At 37.5% G+C, this 18,797-nt stretch overlaps 1 non-coding gene across 1 annotated transcript; it reads right to left on the bottom strand.

The window, feature by feature from the left end:
* Positions 1-6,066: 6,066 nt before the first annotated feature.
* Trnag-gcc lies at positions 6,067-6,137 on the bottom strand. Its single transcript has one exon. It is a non-coding gene; the product is annotated as a tRNA-Gly (tRNA).
* Positions 6,138-18,797: the final 12,660 nt, after the last annotated feature.

An 18,797-nucleotide genomic window follows, 5' to 3' on the forward strand; every position in this document is an offset into this window, starting at 1 on the left:
GCAATTTTGATTTAAAATTTTTTTACGGCGGAAAAAATGTTTAATAAAGGATAATTGGAAATGAAGTCCTAAAAAATATAATCACGTAGAGGCGGGAGGAATATAATTTGATATTAAGTAGAAACAAAAAGAAAAAAATATTCGCTATAAGGTTATGAACTCCCTTTGATACATCAACTGCTCTCATTTATATATTTCATTTTTCAATTCACCACCACCCAAAAACTCTGCGCCTAAAGCTCTGTAGCACTTTGCGTTGAAAATGCAAAGAATAGTGAAACAAATTTTGGTATAGTTAAAATGATTAAAACATCATTTGGTTCTTAAAACGAGAATTTAAATTTGAGAAAAAAATATTCTTATCGTTTAGTTTCCGAAAAAAAATTAGGAAATTTTGGGAAAGGTTATGAAATGTCGGATTTGGAATCGCATTAAATTGTAAGAATGATTGATATCGTTTAAGATTCATGAAACTGTCGTCTTTCTTCTTTCATTTCATTTTGACCATAGGAGGTTTGAATGTCCTATTATTATGATGATTTGGATTCTTTGTAAAAAATAACATTTAATGGAATCTAACCAGCGCGCCTTTCATAAAATTAACTTGATAGTACAAAGAATCCTTATCATCTCTGATAATAAATTATTATCATCAGTTGAGCTATGATTACTTACCCTGTCGGAGGAAAGAGGTTTGACTTTGGATGATGAATATACGGTGAAGGCATATAGTTCCGTGTCGTCCTTTGCCGTAGCCTGACTCAAGACCTAATTACAGGATGCATCAACACGCAAGAGTATATGTGAATGCATGAAATATTTTAGTTACAGAACATGTAGCTTCCGATGTATGAACAAAATATAAAGTTTCTGTTTCCTGTTCATGCATTTTAATGTGCTGGTTGGCTGCATGATGCGTTTCACATTCATATATTTTCACGTAAACTTTCAGGCATTGCTACCAGGACTTAGCACTTCTTTATGACTTGATTCTTGATGCTTCAACTAGGATTGTCATCACCACTCTACAACTGCTGCCTAGAGAATCATGTAATGATAGGATACAGAAATGCTGATGTAAACAAATGACGATCGCATTGTAAAAGCAAGCATGATCTATGGACGGCTGATAGATCCATCTAGGAGTAGATATGAAGCTAGAATCGTAGAAATCGTGAGAACAAGCCTACCAGCTTCATGGAAAATGAATAAAATTCGGAATAAGTATCATACGATGCTAGATACACATTACATCAGTCCGAGGATGCTTCGCAACCTAGCATTTTCCATTTATGTGATCAAGGGTAGTGTGGTTCTGGCTTAAGGTAGTCACAATTCGAATTTGATGCCCGTTGAAATATTATTAATTATGGTCTAAAATATAAGTAAGGTCCTTTAATATGCATTCAATAGAATTTTAAACAAAGAAAAAGTCAAGTCATATTATATCAGAATGTTTTCAGGCGCAGAGTTTATCAGCAAGGAGAGTATAGAGAACAGCAATAAGGGTTAAACTTCCCATCGATAGATCATCTGATTGCCAATATTTTCATGTCACCTACCATCATCAGTTTAGCTTCGTGTTTAAAGCTTAAGTTTTTATGTCATCCTTGCGAAGGAATGAATTCGAATAGCGCTGCTGTAACAGTCTCCTGCAAGATGGTAGTACTATGAAATAGCAAACATTCTTCCATCGTTTTGAAAAAGCATAAGCCTCCAGGTAAGTAACACGATATTTTATCTCATACCCATTGTATTTAATGAACTATCAAAGAATGAACGACGTTATCTCAAAACCCTCACTTTTTTTTCTGTATTTGAAACAGGATGCCGGCATAGGTATAATATTTCATGAGAATCACCAAGGACCTAATTGGAAAAAAATAATTAGAGCCTTAAAAAAAGGTTTGGTACCTTTCTAATCTAAGGTCAGAGTTTTTATTTCACTAAAAATCAACTCATTTAGGTTCAGTACGCGTAGGTAAAGTTACTTTTTTTGTTACATCGGTTGCACTTCAGTATATGTTCTTTTGAAAACCTCCACTACGTCACTCAGTAAGTATTGCACACAACTTTGTTAGTTTTATGCAGCTGCTACTGGAGAACCTCGTCACAAATTATATGTACACCGCGCATACGGAAAAAGAAGAAAAGTAGCTACTTTGAGACCCGTATTCCTGGGGAGGCATTTCTTGTAATGACTATTTTAAAATGACGAAAAGTTATTATCGAAGATGTTGTCCTGCGCGGGTAAAATAAATTGAAAATGCGTTTTTTTATCTGATGTATACATGAGTAAAAAATTAGATATTTCAATGATACTGATTGCAGTTTGTACTGTTCACCGCCAGTTGCAACTCACTAGATTGGAACTATTACGATGGTATGAGAACAGACTTCGCTACCTGTGCATTTATTCCTCGTTTGCTTTCTGTATATATTCATGCATGCTTAAAATACAACTTTAAGACGTGATGACATTTTGAGGAAGCTTTCATGGCATAATAAATAAGTGCGTATTAATTTACCTAGCCGTCAGACCTCATTAGGTACTTGATACGCAGATACTTGAGATGTAAACGTAGGAATTATTATGGGTAACCTGATTGGGAAAATTATAAAATGGATTTGTTTGCTTTTAATATAAGTACTGCATTGCATACGGTAAATGGAAACCATAGGGCAATAAAGCTTTGTATACTCCTATGTATTTTAGCGCTGCAGACGATTTCTGCGTCATAAGATTGGATCGATCTGTAAAAATCATTTGCATCAGTATTTATGTTATTTATGTACCATTAATTGTGTGTTATGACATTGGTTTGCGTAGTTCTGCTAAGCTAATCATACATACCTGTATAATACGCTTGACGAGTCAAAAATATTTATCGCTGTTTTGTAGCATCGGTTGAGTGAAATATTATATTAACCAATGAAAAAATAAATATCATCCCCTCGTTAGCTTAAAAAAAGCAGGGCTGAAGTTGTAGGTGCGATGTGAATTACAAATCGCGAAAAAATTATTATGTCTTTGTTTGAATCGATGGGCTGCTTTATGTGATATCAAGTGCTTTAGATAAAAATAATTTTTGATGATAACTACAAAAGACACAATCCATGTACGCACTTATTTTCATTAGTTCTCGATCTTCCTAATTTTTTATCGCTCATGAGTCATCTAACAAGGAGTCTGCTTGGCTGTTGATGATGAGCGCTTACTCGAGGGGAATAATGCCGCGCTAAATCTTAACTTGTATTTCTGGAACGCGGGCTAATTGAGGAAGAAAACTGCGACACTTATTATACATTTCCTCTAGAGTTTCAGAAAATATAATTAGCATTCAAATCCCGAGCATCACTCTGGCGATGTCTCCTTGTAAATATGCTGAATCGGGCGAGAAGACGCACGCATTTGAAAAAGTGATAAAATGCGAGATGACCATGACCATGAATGTACTCTGCGACGCATTCATCTTGTTTTTTTTTATTCTATAACTTTTCATCTTTCATTAGAGACCTAAATGGGCTGAATCAGTCGAAAAGACGCAATCTTTTGTGGTAGTGGTAGTATGCGAAATGATAATGACCGTGAATATAAACGCGTCAGCTCGTCTTCGTCGTTTTTTTCCATCATTTTAACATTTCAGCTTTTGCAGCATCATGATCTCGCACCATCTATCGGCTCCGAATTCCACTCCAAAATTTAATATCCCACGTTGAAACACCCGCGTGATTTTCTTCAGCTCTTCTAATTTTTATTCTTTATTCGGCTTTAATTCTTATAAAAAGGTTTCCAGCCTCATTATATCATATTTATAATTTTGACCAAATGGGAAACAGCTGACACGGATTTAATTGAGAGGCTTATTTCGATTACAAGGGCTTTCAATGATGATTCGAGAGTGATCGTTTTCCGTCTACTAGATCCAAAATGGACAGGAGAACCTGCCGACACTGTCACATGTAAAATAGTTTCAGGAATGAAATGGTGGAAATGCGGTGTATCCACGATAAACTTTAAAACACCAATAGTAATTTTTACACTTTTAAAATACAACTCCACTACCGAATATGGTTACTACTTTGAAAATGACCCCAAGCAGCAGTCAATATCGAACAACATCCAGACAACATTTTCGGCGTCAACGTATGATATCCGTGCAATATCCATGTTGTTCCGATCGACATTGTATGTATATCTGTCAAATATCCGAAAGACTCGCGAAGCAACGTTTCAGCGATGTCCAACAGGGGACATGGAGGTTTGTATTACAACATCTCTTAGATATCTTCGTAATATCTAATGAGTAGATGATGTGTGTACCTAAAATGGCTTTTGGTAATCCCTAGATATTCAAATCAGACGTGAGTGCTCTTCATTTCTATACCGAACATATGCTACCTATGGATACTGTTTGGAATAACATTTTGTTAATATCACAGTTATTACAACCTGGGTGTCTATGGGATGTTATCTTCACCACCTGTCGTGAATGTAACAAATAGAATATCTATGTAACGTTGTCAAAATATCCATTGTGTAATAACAACGTTTTTTTAATGTATCAGCCTTATTAATGTAATATATAGCCATATACCTGCTGCTTGGGACATAAGAATATCGAAACTATGGTCGGTTGCGGGTTCTTTATTAAAGGATGGAAATTACTATTGGTGTTTTAAATGTCAGTATGATTAATCGTACTATCACATTTCACCGTTGTCTTCTGCGACTGATTTGTACTTACATTCCCGCGCATTTCATCTTTCGTTGTCTAGCTAATTGGGCTGAATCAGTAGAATATGCCAACTCTTTTGACACCTTGATAGGATGCAAACTGAACATGATCGTGAATGTAATTGCCACGCCTCGTAGTTGTCTGTTTCTTTTTTCTCGATCTTTTTCAACATTTCAGTCTTTGCAACGTCATGATTCGGCGATTCCATATTTCACTCGGTAAATTTAATATCTCCCGTCGAAACACACCCGCGTGACTTGCGCCGGATTTAACTTCTTTTTTTTCTCTTTTTCCACGCGAGAATGCGTTGGGAGGGGAGAGTGTGGTATGGCAGTACTCTCTCCCCCCATGCCTCACGATTTTCGATCTCTCGCAATCGCCGAGATGAGAGTTGGGAAGCCTTTTGACTGCCAGGGTGTGGGCATGGAAAAGGCGATGACAGTGAATACGCAGGTTCATACATCTATCGGTACGCACGGATAGGAGACAGCGCCGGCGGGGTAGGGAAAGAATGGGCGTGAATAATGTCATCAGATTTTGAAGTCTGAGGGTTTTCCCTGAGCAAATATCTCCAATTAGATGTCGCTGTATGATAGTTTTAATGAATCGACATTTTGGCTAATATATCGCGTCCACAAATGAAAAAACGACTTCGTTTTCTTCCACTAATTTATTTTGACGGTACGACATGTTTCGACCTTGAGCGGTCATTTACGAGTACAAAATTTTGTCAAAAGTCGGGTAAATTTATACCAGGAAGGGACTTGATTTTACCCGACTTTTGACAAAATTTTGTACTCGTAAATGACCGCTCAAGGTCGAAACATGTCGTACCGTCAAAATAATTTAGTGGAAGAAAACGAAGTCGTTTTTTCATTTGTGAACTTCAACTTCCACAAAGTTGAGCCTGACACCATTGAACGTAGTAAATATATCGCGTACCCTCCAAAATCATGATATCCCAATAGTCACCATCATCGTAATGATCACATCTAGCCTGATAATCGGATTGAGATACATCTCAATCATCACGGTCGCAGTGGTTCTCGTTATTATCATTAGTCAGACAATATTTAGTTAAGAATCAGCATAATTTGTCTCCATATTTTACGAGGGCTTTCGCTTAGAACAGTCATGTTCTCTCCATGTTCTCGTGTTCATTTCCCAGATTCAAATAGGAAAAAAAGGTATGGCGATATTAATTCTAATTTAAGTTATTAAAATGGTGTTCATGTTATGTCATCATAAACTTGATTGCGAGGAATGATTAGACCTCAAAAGATTAGCATACCACCTTGCAAGCGTGTGGCTGGGGAAAACAAAAACTTGCATCGGCCGGGAATCGAACCCGGGCCGCCCGCGTGGCAGGCGAGCATTCTACCACTGAATCACCGATGCTTGACTTCCGACTTGTGTAACATCACTAGTTACCGACTATCCCAACTGGCTGTAATTTGGAAAGCATTTGATGCTGATTGCAATAAGTTATTATTTCTATTTGTCTTTTTACACGCGTATTAACACCTATGAATATTTATATACAGAATAGAAATATGTACTACACTACTCTTTCTACCCATGGGTATTATAAAATTCATTCGATACTATTTCTAAACACGTTACATCGCCATTGATAAAGGCGATAATTTTTTTGAAAATTTGTTTACGATCTTGTGGAAATTTGAAATTAAAATTTACGTTTGGAGTGGCAAGTATCGTGCTTGAAAAATGTGCGTGTGATTTAATAGACTGATGATTTTTTTCAATTTTATCCGTGTGGGAAAACTGCCTGTTGCTGTCAATAGTCGCCTTATATTAATGCTAAGAGGAATACCTGCTAACTTTTTACTTTTTTCAATTTATCTTCGTAGGACGGATCCTGTTGCTGTCAGTATAGGCCTTACATTAATATTAAAAGTGATACTTGCTTCCAATTCCTCTTGATGTCATTCAGCGCTCAAAATATGATTCTATGGAAAACTTATTCTCCAAGTCTTTTGTGGAGTGGAGACTGTTCCCACCCTGCCTTCGGTCTGCCCTTGGAAAAGAGTTTGGTGTAAGGGTGGAGGGGTTGTGGGGGGGTGGGTTGAACGTGAATTTTCGACATTTCAGCGAAAACCTCCCGTGTCACGCTTGTCAAATCAGCGAGACTCGCATCAGACAGGAGGAGTAGAGAGGGAGAGGGTATAGGGAGTCTTCGTGAGCTCTCCTCTTTCTTCCTCATTCTTCCCACCCCCACTCCACGTCACGTATCAATACCTTTCTACTCCCTCCCCCTCATTTTACCACCCCCTTTTCCTCCATCCCCCCCATAAAGCCCGTATATACGCACGTTTTCCATACTACCACCCCAAGTTTTTTTTTCTCTCATCTTCCTTTTCTCTTCCATCTCTTCCCATATCACTGCCTGCCATACGCCCTCTTCTTCATCTTCCCCCCCTACACTCTTCTTCCTTCACCCCCCCTACGCACCAATCACACTCCCTTCATTCTTTCTCACTTTTTATCTCTTTCTCTCTCCGTTTCCGCCGTAGCCATCTCATCAATATTCCACCATGGAGGAAGGGAGACAGGAAATGGTGTAAAAAAAATCTTTTCTGCGGTGAATAGGTGCTTTCCTTACCCTCGCACCCACAAGTTTTAATGGATACCCAGGGAGGTGGAGAATTGTATACCTTTTATTTATTTTTTTAAATAATTTAGTGTTTTTTTTTTAGTGAAATATTTTGAAAAATCTATGGTTCCTCTATCCAGCTTTCACTTTTTTTCCCATTTTGTACACATTGATGTATTCTAAACTCGTGGGAGACGGGTGAATAATTCATCCATTGTCCCCTTTCAGCCAAAGTTCACGCTTAATAATAATGTCGAGGATGAAGTTTTCTTGTTTTTTTCCCATCACCATCTCCAAAAGAAGTTTTAAAGGGAGTTGTCCAGGGAAAAAGTTGCATTATCTGCATTATTCACGCATCGAGAATAATCGTTCATTCAGTATCGTATCAATCTCCTCCTCGTTCACATCTCTATTTTTTTGGGTTAATGAGGATAAAAGGTATTCATCAACTTCGGGATATGCGAGTATGAATGCACTATTTTGCTTGCTTCTTTCAATTGCATAATATCAGCGTACTTGACGAGGAGCGTGATGGACCTCGAAATGTTGGAAATAGCAGTTTATCTCACCCGGACGAAAACCCGGAAAACTTTATCCAAACCAATGGAGACTCTGCTTTGTTGTAATTTCTTACACAAAACTATTTCTCTGGATACTCATTGTGTACCCCTGAAGCATATAGCTTTTCCTCCTCAATAAATTGCAAGTACTTTGTATTTTTTAAAATGTTTTCTAATATGTCGCATCTCGTAGTCATCATTTTGAACTCCCTATTCCTATTAGACTTTTTGAAAATCTATTACTCGCAACCATTGGGACATGATGTTGGTGAATAAATTGTAGTTTATTTTCTTTACTTTTTTCGATATTCTCTCGTCTTTATACCAAAGACAATTCCGTTATCATAATTTAAGCGAATAGTTGAATTAGTCCATAGGGCTTTCCATTCCAAATATAAGGCCTGGAGTGAGGACATTAGACTATGGAGTCGGAAATTCGTGGACTTTTCGCATGAATCCCTCTTTTATGGCTGAACAAACGCGTTTGGACGTGGAATCTAACCGAATGGCGCCATATTTAAAAGCGATCGAAAATTGATCATTGTCTCAAAAACTCGACATGTGCCGGGGAGTTGAATAATTTATTGTACCTACCCTGTGCTCTGTTTACCGGTGCCTCATGGCTCCCCTTTAACTCAGCGCGCTGAATAATTCATCGGGTAGGAAAGTATTCATCAGGGCTTTTGCGGGCTTAATATTGCTGCTCCCAATGCAATAAATCCGTTCCTGGAAAATGCATCCGCAATGAGCAATATCTAAATAAAAAAATGTTTTTACCGTCTGCTTTCATCCCATTCTGTTTCTCATCGCATCGTCCCTTTTTGTGTAATTCTTGTTTGCGCCCACTGTATATATTCCCTCAATGACTCTTCTTTGCTGGAAGATTTGCCTTTTCCGGCATTTGTGAAAATATCTTCCTTTGGACCGCCTCAACCATGCAAGCAGCCTTTTCTTCTTTTCTCTGTGTGTCCGCCGTATTTGAGACTTCGAATGCAAAGGATTTTCCTGGTTTCCCAGTTCAAAATTAATTTTCCCCAAAATCAGTAGTTCTCCAGTATTAAGCCGTATGAAAAACCTCGTATTAGGCTGCTGTGAACTGTTTTTTTTTTGTTACCGAAATACTGCAAATGCATGGAATCGCCGGGAAAGCTTTCGATGATGCATAAAAATTTGTCTAGGTGCTCACGTCAAGTCTTTATATATTCATCATGCAATTGCTAATATGAAATAGTTACCTGAAAAAACAAACGGCTAATTATTTCTCCTATATTTTTATTATAGTTTGAAGAAAATGATACTCATGCAGCAAAAATGCCAATTTAAAATGTACTTATCGCAATAAAAATGAATCAAATAAGCTTATTTCAAATCAACCTTTAACTGAGCAGTAAAAACAACAAACCAATTACGGTACTACAGCATCAGTATTTAGAAATATGGTCATTTAGTGTTAAATTATATCATGCAAAGCCAGTAAAAGTGTTCATTGATAGCGGAAATGGATCAATACCAGTCGAGAGAGAATTTATTAGGACAGATAGTCAGTAGAATTGAGAGCGCTTAATTAATGACAGCCGTGGTATTGGCATGTGGAGTAGGTTTTAGCTTAATAATCGATTTGAGTAAGAAAAATACAATATTTTAAGTAAAAAATGCAATTATTTCATACTTTAGAGAATTTTAGTAGAGTTTCAGGGCGTAAAAGAGTATGTATGTAGCCGAAATTATAGCCCAAGCCTGTTACGTAGTGAGTAGGCATGATACGAAATATAATTCCAAGATATGACGCAATATGACTATTTGGATGGTTAAAGTATATTGGTAGGTTTTTTCATATTTCCGCGGGAACCTAATTTTATTCAATAGCTTTTCCATGTTTTCTCTTTCCTGCGTCCCTTTTTTCTCTATTTCTTGCTTACTCCCACTGCATTTCTCCTTCGCTTGAAGAATCCACCTTCTCCAGCATTCATTGGAGAATCTTCTGAACTGAACCCGCCCTACCTCCCGGCATCCGTTAACCCTGCCAGCTGCGCAGCCTTTTTCCCTCCCTTTTCATTCATAAACGCTGATCTTTGGAGACCCCTTGCAAAACCTTTTTGTTTGAACGTGGAAAGAGCGAGGGTGTGGTAAGGGTGAAAGACAGGCAGTCTCTCTCTCGGCGTGGCTCTCTGGGAGGTGGTTGGGCTTAGGCAAGCGGGTAGGCTGCACGGTGGTTCGTGGGGAAATGAAGAATTTTTTTTTATTCTGAAGGGTTGGTGTGCGGGGTGTTTGGGTGGAAGAGAAAAGAGCGATCGTCAGTTTGAATCATTCCTTTGCAAAACGGCCGACTCTTGTTCGACCCCTTGCTCTGCCGATTTCGTACATATGTGAGGATAAAGGCGCTCGTGAAACTCGTCGATTTCATATCGCACATCCATGAATTGTTTTTTCTTTGACGAATATCTTTCATCTGTATTGAAATGTCTTGTTGATTCTCAAGGATTGGGTGAGATTGACTTTATATTATCTTTTCATTTCTCCTTAGTTGTTCGTAATTATATGTTTGCAGGTTATTGTTATGAAGGGAAGAATAGATGCAAATATTATCCACTGTTATCTATTGCAAAATTCACATTAAAAGCAACGTTTTGTGGTATTCCACAACTAAACGTTACCTCGCCTCTTACTGTCATATACTTGGAGTAAATGGTAACAAATATTGGCATTGAATGCAAAAGGCAGGCTTGATTTGTGAAATCAGTTAAGAAATAAACCATCCATATACTCCCATACTAAGAATCTCCTCCGAACAACTAACGGACAGTTGAAGCTTGCTAACAACTCTTTTATTTTGACTTTTGGGTAGTAAAAAAATTGAGGTAATTTAATTCATCAAGTCCAATTCATCCAATGCGTCTTCGAATGCATCGTCAATCAAAATACAATTTCGATATTGACGTACTCATTGGCTAATGTTTCCTCAGTTGGTATCGTTATACTTTATCTTCACGAAGAGGGTATGCATTTAAGACTAAAGTACATAAGTCGTTTCATGATAGTTCATGGAAATTCCCAGTGTAACTAACCATGCTGACGTGATTGAGTAATGATGTGATGAGGGGAGAATATATTCTGTATTCATGATACAATTTTCTATTGGTGCTACGTTTGTCTGTTACACCTGAATATTTTACTTTGAATAAATAGTGATACTGTTTCCAATTTTTTTAATATGTCTGGAAATGTTGTGTGGCTAGATACCCGTGTATCCGCATTTGGGATGCAATTGTATGTATATGCTTTTGCAGGTTTATATTTTGTTTTTTTTTCCTTTTTTTCTATTATTTTGCATTGATTGTGTCTTGCTGTAATGCTTTTTCTTTATACTTCTTTTTAATTATTTTTACTGAATTGTTGTCCACTTGTAAGTTATCCCATGGGCCAAATGGCACACGATAATAAATTAATTGAAATTGGAAATGAGTATCAAAACCATGATTAATGCTTTTGATGCAATTCCATTTAATCTGTAATGAACAGTGACGTTTGCTCTTTATTTCGTCGCGGAGCTACGAAGAACCCGTCATTGGTGAATTATTCATTTTGTCAATTGAAAAAAATTCTAGTTTCATGATTCTGTCATAATTTGTTTTTTTTTGTACGGCATTTCATGATACTTAATAATTTGAAAAAAAAAAGATTAAATACGGCGCTAATTATAATCGCCCACCAGAAACCGCATAATTATTTTTATTGACGTTGGATGGAGCTCAAATTTGACAGAAGTTCTACAAATTAGAATGAAGCAAAACGTATATCCATGGGAACATTCGAACTCTTTAAATATGTATGCTCTTTTTTATCCTATTCACTAGCCATATACGTCATTATCCTTTCTTTTAATAATGGCTGTGTGTGTAAAAATGTCCGAAAATAATAAAAAAAACTGATCTAAATTCCTGTTAGCCGCAACGTAATATTTTATGAGGATTACAAAAGTGCAGAAAATAAAATGAAAAGGAACAAGTTTCAGCTGAATAACTCATAATTGATACCCACGCAATTTCAACATGGTGATTTAAAAAAACGATAGAAAATTGCAATGATCTCAGTATGTAGGCACCTCTTCGTAGCATCTATCGCTAAAGCTCCTAATTTAGGAATATTCCTTTGAGGAAAAAATGAAATAGTACGAAGAATTTCAAACTCATTTTCCAGGTTTTCCATACTTATAACGTCTATTCTTTGGAAAATTGTGAAACCGTGACCTTCAATTTTGACCTCGAAGATAACTGACTGGTAGGATATTTATTAATTTTTTTCTGCCCGTGCTGAATTCCCTCAGCACTTGAGCTTTTGCAACAGCAATAAGCCGTTCTTTTTGAAGTGTTTATGGTACTACATTGATTACAATCTCTGTAAATGAGACATTTTTAATCTCCATAAGGTCATTTTGACTCTTCCTTCCATAGTCTGTTAAAAAATCCTATCCTGTGGGGCATCGGACAATTTAAAAATCCACACTTAAACGCCATTAATATCTCTTCCCTTAGTTTTTAAGGTTCGTGAAAAATTTCGATCTGTTATCGCATAATCCCTATAAATCAAAAATAACCTAATAATTATTGCTTAATCTTGCGTACAAAAGTGACGGTGACTGAAGGGATATAATGGAAGTGCGATATTGTAGAAGACAGCATGATGTCAAGGATACAAAGTGGCACATTTCCACAGATTTATTAAACCGTAAAACGCTTTTCAGAATGTTTGCTATTGTTACCTTGGCATTACTCTGGCGGAATTAACCAATGAAAATAAAATCGACATCGATTTAAAAAAGAATAATCCTTACTGAAGTGTTTAACTGGAACTTTACCAGTGATATTCTCTCAATTTTCTCAGAATATACTTCTCTGTATATTTAAGCGTTGGTGTATCTTGGCGTAGTAGTTGGTACATGGGAAAAATAAATGAGCAAGGACGTAGGAAGTCAATGAGAGGGGTAGGTAGGCGCAGTCGCGCAGCGAAGGGGGGTTATGGGAGATAAACCCCCAAGAGCTCGGAGAAATTTTTAAGGTAAATCCATTTTACTTAATTGAATCAATATTAATTATTGAATAATGCAAGGATTTATAATATATCCCTCAGAAAGCCGTAAAACCCACTATTTATCGTAAAATATTTGTGGGGAGGGTCCCCGCACCTCCCGCTTACCCTCGTGGGTATTCCATGCCAGACTCCCCAGAATTAGTTTCGCCTAAAACCAGTGCCACCCAGGAATATAGGGGTTTTAGCAAAGCCACCTAGGAATTCCTAGGTGGCTTTGCTAAAACCCCTCCTAGCCTTAACTCGTAGCAGCGTCCCTGGGTAGGCGTCTCCAAATTGTCCTTGATAGAAAAGTAAAAAATTATCAGACCTTTTATGTGACATACCTATGCTGCACGATTCAGGAAATAAATATAGGTATAAAACTAAATGGAGACCCGAATTGTCCATATTCCACAGTCAGGTCAATTACTAAATGAAAGAGAATGGGGATATGGAAACAATGGATTAGAGTTGGAATTATAGGGAGAATCACTAGGGTGGATGAAATGGATAAACACTTAACCATGTTGATGAAATCTTCTCGGGAAATCAGCCGGGTGATGATGGCCATTGCTGCCAACGTTTCGATGGCCTTCTCTGCCATCGTCTTCAGGGCGAAAGATTAAGAGTTAAGATTCGCCCTGAAGACGATGGCAGAGAAGGCCATCGAAACGTTGGCAGCAATGGCCATCATCACCCGGCTGATTTCCCGAGAAGATTTCATCAACAGCATTCGCCGGGAAAGAACCAAATCCTTCTTCAACACTTAACCAAATAAGTCATCGCTTCTGGTAAGATTACTTGTTAATTGCATACAGTTAAGTGGTTATTCTGATCAATATTTTATTGCACTCCACTGCTAGTTTCACCGCTTTGTCACATTTTCTCTTTGATTAAAAACAATAAAAGCATTTTTGATTTCACTTATGCGTTGCCGGAATTGCTATGCCAATTGAATAGAAAATTGATTCAATATGGTAGATGTTTATCAAATATGTCAAATGGTATGGGAAAGGAAGAAGTCTACTTCCTTATCACATGTAGTAACCATCACGCATTCTATTCATGTAGCGTATCTTTTGGGATGCAAGCATCGCTGTTTAACAAACTAAGAGTAGGCAATCCCGTTATTTACGGATTTATTTCACATTTATTCGATGGAAATATGTAAATAAGGGCGCTGATACAATAAAATATTTATGGTCAACAAATATGGAATTCAATTTCAATTTTTCAATTAATTTATTACCGTGAGCCATTTGGCCCATGAGATAATTTACAAGTGGACAGCAATTCAGTAGAAATCATTTGACAGAGGTACAAAAAAACACTACAGCAAGACAGTAAATGCAAAAAATAGAGAAAATAAGGAAAAAAACAAAATATAAACCTACAATAGCATATACATACAACTGCATCCCGCATGCGGATACTCGTGTATCTAGCCACACAACATTTCCAGACATATTAAAAGCTATGGAGACAGAATCACTATTTATTCGAAGGAAAATATTCAGATGTAACTGAAAAACGTTGCACCAATAAAAAATTATATCATGAATACAGAATGTATTCTCCCCTCATCACATCAGAACTCAATCTCGACACCATGGTTAGTTACACTGGGTATTGCCATGAACTATCATGAAACGACTCATATACTTTAGTCTTAAATACATGTTTTGATGGTGAATGTCATATTTCTATCGGTAGTGAGTTCCATATTCTGGCAGCTGTAACCATGAATGATTTATTGAGGTGAGATGTTCTGTGGTGGGAATATGAATGTCAAAATTGTGATTTCTTGTGCGTATGAGATGAATATTTCTTTTCCGAATAAATCTTTCGTACAGATAAGACGGGTTACCAGAGGAAATTATTTTGAATGCGATGCAAGTGAGATGATAAAGACGATGCTGTTTGAATTTCATCCAGTGGAATCCCTACAATATGGTAGGATATTAAATGTGTGAATCATTACTTATCCATGATGAAACATAAATTAGAAATCGTAACTTCTACCTAAAGTCTACTACCGACCATTGCTTCAACATTATGTGTCATTTTCAAAGTTATCGAGACTATGGTCGGTATACATTAAAGCGTGGAAATTACCATTCATATTATAGTTGCCATTAATTTGCATGAATATATCACATTTCCATTAAGTCAAGCCCGAAACGATTCCAATCGATCATTATTTAATTGATAGTTTGAGGTGTAACTTGGTGAAATTGCTTCTTGTCGAATAAAAAAAAACCTTGTAAATTTCACACAAATGAATTTAATAACGACCAATTTCGTCGCTATGCGACACCCACGGGTCCAAATGCAGGATACAGGGAGAGTATGACCTGATTTCATACATGAATACAAGGTCATAATCTCCCTGTATCCCGCATTTGATCTTGAGGATGTCGCATAGCGACGAAATTGGTAGTTATTAAATTCATTTACATGAAATTCAAAAGTTTTTTTTATTCATCATTATGTGGGTTTTGTACTCCATGTTTTCAGGGAAGAGATAGTTGGTAGGGTTTCCCACTTCCAGTGTTTTGTGTTTTTCACGTGAAACCATCACGTGGACTCCCTTTCTCAACTCAACCTTTAGTCTGGCTCCTAGCCTTCCACCTATCTGGCATGGGTGGCCCTACCGGGAATTATTTAGAATTAATCCCGCCAGTGCAGCTCAAGGGGTCATAGGAACGTGCAAGCCTTTCCAAGCCTTTTTTTGAACAGGAAGGAGCTTCTGAGAGGATCTTTATACGAGAGTTTAAAGAAAAGGTTAGTGAAGAGTTTGATCTGGAGTGTAGCGCTCTACGGTGCGGAAACATGGACATTGAGGAAAGAAGAAAAGAGAAGATTGGAGGCATTCGAGATGTGGGTATGGAGAAGAATGGAGAACGTGAAATGGACGGAGAGGAAAAGGAACGACGAAGTGCTGGATATGGTTGGCGAGGAGAGGCAGCTTTTAGATGAGGTACGTAGGAGACAGAATGTATGCATGGATCGAATCTTTAGCGGGGAGGGGATGTTGAAAATGGTGTTAGAGGGTAGAATGTTAGGGAAACGAGGGAGGGGAAGGAAAAGAATAGGATTTTTAGATAGATTGAAAGAGAGTAGGCCTTACTGTGAGTTAAAGAAGGCAGTGCTGGAAGGAAAGGGAGGCTCCCAGATCACTTCTTGCGTACTCCATGGAAACCTACCTTCATCAGTAGAATACTGTAATAATAATGTGCGTTTTAAAACTATTTCGTGATTTAGATGTTTTTGCAATGAATAACGCTGTTGTCTGCACATAGCTCTTTTTTACACTTATATGCACGCACACACGCGTGTCATCGAGACGGAATACTTCTTTAGGCTCCTCCTTTTATCGAGAGACAGAGAGAGAAAGAGAGAGAGGACCCTGGAGCCCTTTTGCCGGAGGAAGAGCGGAGACACATCGAGCGCGAAATTCGATCACGTGACGTGAATAACCCGGGAGAGAAAGAGGGAGGGGGTGAGGGAGATGGAGAAAGGGGATTGGGAAAAGAAAGGAAGCGTTAAAAGGATCCTTTAACGCGGAAGGCAAACAGTGAGGAGTCAGGGTTAGCGGATAACTATCGATTTCCAAGATGAAGAAGAAGAAGCTCTTATGTACGTTACACTATGTGTATTCTTTTTCGTTGGTCTTTTATTTTCTTCTTTTTATTCATACGGTCTCACAGTCTTCTTCTCGCTCATCCTCCACCCAACCAAGGAGCAGCAGTAAAGTGCTCTTGAAAAAGTTCTTCAAGGAATGGAAGATAAAAAAGTGGATGAAAAAATAATAAGAAAGAAAGGTTTTCTTCCTCCTCCTCCTCGCTACTTGTTATTATTATTTCATTTTTTGGTGGCTCCCTTCCTCATTGCCGGGTGGTGGTTGAGTGTTTTACAAAAAAATTCCTTTGACGTTTCTCCTTCTCCTTCTTTGCCAGCCTTCTTTTTATTCTCTCACCTCGTACTGACCAGAGAATTTTAACGGTGTATTATATATAAGTATTGTGCTCTAGTTGTTTATCCTTCCACATTTTTTGGATTCCATATACGTGCGCCGTAAATATTTTATTTTATCTGCATCCTTATTGTCATCAAATAAATGTGATATTAATCCGAAAATAGCGCTTTCCTGTTCTCCTAGTTTCGACGCATGACAGAAAAGGTAAAAAATTTTTAATTTCAAATTCAAATTAATTTCGGAAGAAAAATTAACGCAAAATTTTAGGTACTACATATGCTGCATTCAATTGAAAAATACCGTATTATCCTGATAAGAGAATGATATCGATATTTTTCTTCTAAACTTAACGTTGATTCATATCTACTTACATTGGAAACATCGGAAGAATACTCATTGTATGGCGTAGATTAAAACTTTTACAATGAGGAACTTGCATGGGTCGTAGATTGCTCTAAAAACTATTTTGAATAAGTCAAATGGACACATTAGCTCGCAAAAATACCTTCAGTTTCTCCATTCAACATCAAAAGAAATAAAAAAATTGCATTTAAAATCGAGAAAAATTTCTCTGAGCCGACCACTGCGCGAAGACACCCGAGCGTTGCCGAGGCCAGGCGTGACGTCATAGGTGCCTAAACAACCGTAGGGAGTAGGGAAATACGCTGAGCGCATGGTGTAAAATTTGTTTTGAGGGAGTATTTAGCCGCTCATCGTCACTTTATTTTGTTCTGTTATTCTTGGGAAAGTTTTCCTATTGCTATTGTGCCTAGATTATTACTTGGGATATTAATAATGCGGCATCGGGATGATGAAGTACAAGCGTTTCACTTCGTATGTTTTCGTTATCAGAAAAATGGATGATAACGTTGCCACTCGTTCGAATAGTACACCTGAAATTCATCTACGTCTACATAATACCCCGCAAGCCGCCTAAAAGGCGTGTGGCATGGGGTGTTAGGACACCAGCCTTTTTTTAGGACACCAAAAATTGATGCCACGACCCTCATGGAATTTGTTAAGACAAATTATTGCTATACGTCGGCGGCAAATCGAGTTGTAAAAGAAACTTGTAATACTGGAGGATAACGATCGTAAGCTGTTCTGTTGACATTAGAGTAAGCTGTGCTGTTGAATTTGGCAACGCCGGATTAACGGAGAAGGTAGTCCTATCCGCCCTACGGTACGAATTCACAGCAAAACAGTCTGCACACAATCCACATGTGAGATCGCGAATCGGTTCCGCTGCCAACACACACACAAGCTACAACCTATTTCAATAATATACGTAAATCCATAAACAATATACTAGCATATACCATAATAATATAGTGGGAAATAGGCAAATACTCTTATCAAAAACTGGATGTCACTATCACATTCTTATATTCATCACGTACAACTTACAATAACAGAACTCGTTATGATGAATACAACTATTTATTCACTGATTTAAACCCTTAAATTATCCCACACAAGTGACACAGGTGACATTTCTCACTACTATTCGTTGAAATAATGGAATAACAAACTTCACACACAGTTTTTATTTCAATTGCGTGATCGTGAAATGTCATATCTACGGTGAACAACGGAGATTAGCACGCCACTGACAATTTTTACACTACTGTTAGACATTTATCGATAGCGTAGTAGCACTTTTTACAATTCAATCACGATGGAACACTGATAACTCATGGCCGATATTTTTCAACCTTGTCAAACTTTGTGCATTACAACCACTGGCACTGTGATTATTAGCAGTAGCTTAACGGGAGATGTCACGTTGAAAATAACACTATTTTGGCACAAAAATGTTCCTAGATGTCTCCAATCAG

This window comes from Ischnura elegans, chromosome 2 (genome assembly GCF_921293095.1).
Source record: "Ischnura elegans chromosome 2, ioIscEleg1.1, whole genome shotgun sequence".
Taxonomy (NCBI): domain Eukaryota; kingdom Metazoa; phylum Arthropoda; class Insecta; order Odonata; family Coenagrionidae; genus Ischnura; species Ischnura elegans.